Below are 2,214 nucleotides of genomic sequence, written 5' to 3'. Positions count from 1 at the left end.
GTGGTTATATTCTTGTACGTAGGGGGCAGTATTATAGTAGTTGTATTCTTGTACATAGGAGCTGTATTATAGTAGTTGTATTCTTGTACATAGAGGGCAGTATTATAGTGGTTATATTCTTGTACATAGGGGGCAGTATTATAGTCGTTGTATTCTTTTACATATGAATTTTCTTCTGTTGGGCAAATTGTATGAAATTCTGCTAGGTAGTCCTCGGTATTCATGTGCTCTGTATAACCCCATCCCCACCACTGACTGGAGGAAAGCTGCCGATCAGTGGTGTGGGTGGGGGTTATACAAAGCTCAGCATTCAGAGAACTACTAGAGCTGCAGCAGATAAAACACTGATTTTATCAAAATAGCAGTAAGCAGCAAAAAGCGTGAGATATCACTGTAATCAGGGTCTCACCCCTTATATCATGCTGCTCTCAGATGGGGCATCTAAAACTGGGTGGCAGATTCCCTTACGATTTAACAGCACTTTCAGATGACCTTTTAGAATAAGGAGAACTATATAAGGAATAATTGCCACTCATTATACACTCCTGAGTGTACATGAATGTATGGGGAGTGTACATTATATGATGGGTATCCTGCATTTTTTCTCTGCATTATAAGCCTCAGCATTTACCTTTTCTGTGCTCTGCTTTTTCTCCCTCCAGCTCCCCCTTCCATAGGTTTATAGGGGCAGCGCAGACATTTTTGTTGACATGAACCTGTCACGTTCCTCCCGGTAGCGTTCGACTTCCAGTCACCGGGGCGGCACTGCTCTGTGTATAGAAAGTGGCGCCTGTAACTGCGACCCCTGTAGTGACTGACGGCAGCTCAGCATTAGGGCCGGCTGTCAATCAGGGCTGGGGGCACGGTGACAGCCGTCACTTTCTATACACAGAGCGGTGACTGAACCAGTGCCGCCCCCATGACTGATACCCAAACACTACCAGGTACAATAAAGTTCATTTCCTCCTGACAGAGGGAGTCTAAATGCCGGCACCGGGCAGGTTCAGAATGCTATTAACCTGCAGTGTAACCCCATATCTACAGGTTGATAGCGTTTTTTCACGTGACAGGTTCCCTTCCCTTCTCCCACAGATTTAGCAGATATTGAGAGTGAATGATTAGTGCAGGAGACCAAAAAATGTCTTTTAAGTGACAAAAGAAGAAGGTTTATCTGATAATGTATATTACAAAGTGTCTTATCTTTACTTGCACTATTGATTAATGAAATCAGGTTAGGCTGAAGCAGGAGCACAGTGATAGGACAATCAGAGGGAGACACGGGCAGATCGTGCTGCAGCTTATTCTAGTAAGGAGTTTATCTCTACACAACCATATCACTGCCACTGCTTCTGAACATGTGCTGAATGGAAAGCGGGAATCCCTCCCGCCTGTGTGCGATGTGTACGTGAGCAGTCAGTGCAGCATTCTCTACCCACTAGCTGAGAGATAACTGAAGCTTAGCGCTAGAGCCTGCAGAGGGGAGAACTGGTGACAATTGCAGGACACACAGGGGCCAGAATAGAATATACACATAGCAGTAGCCATCTGACATGACTGTTATGCCCTCAATATAACATTCATTGTGTACGCTGTCCATCAGTGTACAAGCTGTGGGGATCTGACCGAGGCCGGCAGTACCAGGCGCACACACTTATATGGATCTTGCTGTGAAGGGGCGTCAGCGCCCCAGTGAGCACCATGGACCATTTGTTCTATTAATTGGGAGGACCGATAACGTAATGCAGTAAAGTACCTGTACATTATCTGATAATGCCCTGTATATTATGTACTTACATTATTATTGCTATTATTACATACAGTTTTTACAGTACAGACTCATTTCTTGTTACATCATTTAGATGATAAAGCGAGGTCTGGTTCCCACAGATGCCACATATACTGCCCTGTTCAACGCCTGCGCAGAGTCGCCATGGAAAGACTCGGGTCTGCAGCACGCACTGAAGCTGCGGAAAGAATTGATGGACAAGAACATTGCGCTTAATCCCATCACTTACCGGAGCTCGCTGAAGGTCTGCACGCTGAGCTCAGGACTGCAGGGGAGCTGTGAACTATTTAAGGTAAGTCAAGGTCACAGTCCTGGTCACCCACAATGGAGTCCTTATAAGATGCCCCTATCGTAGATTAACCGGGAGGGAACAGCATCATTGTAATCATTCCACGGGGAATCACCAGTGCACCATGTCTGGCCGGGGA

This window comes from Phyllobates terribilis, unplaced genomic scaffold, assembly GCF_046119375.1.
Source record: "Phyllobates terribilis strain yellow unplaced genomic scaffold, ASM4611937v1 Scaffold_888__1_contigs__length_569004, whole genome shotgun sequence".
NCBI lineage: Eukaryota > Metazoa > Chordata > Amphibia > Anura > Dendrobatidae > Phyllobates > Phyllobates terribilis.
The sequence above is the reverse complement of the archived record's forward strand: the minus strand, read 5'-3'. Positions refer to the sequence as shown.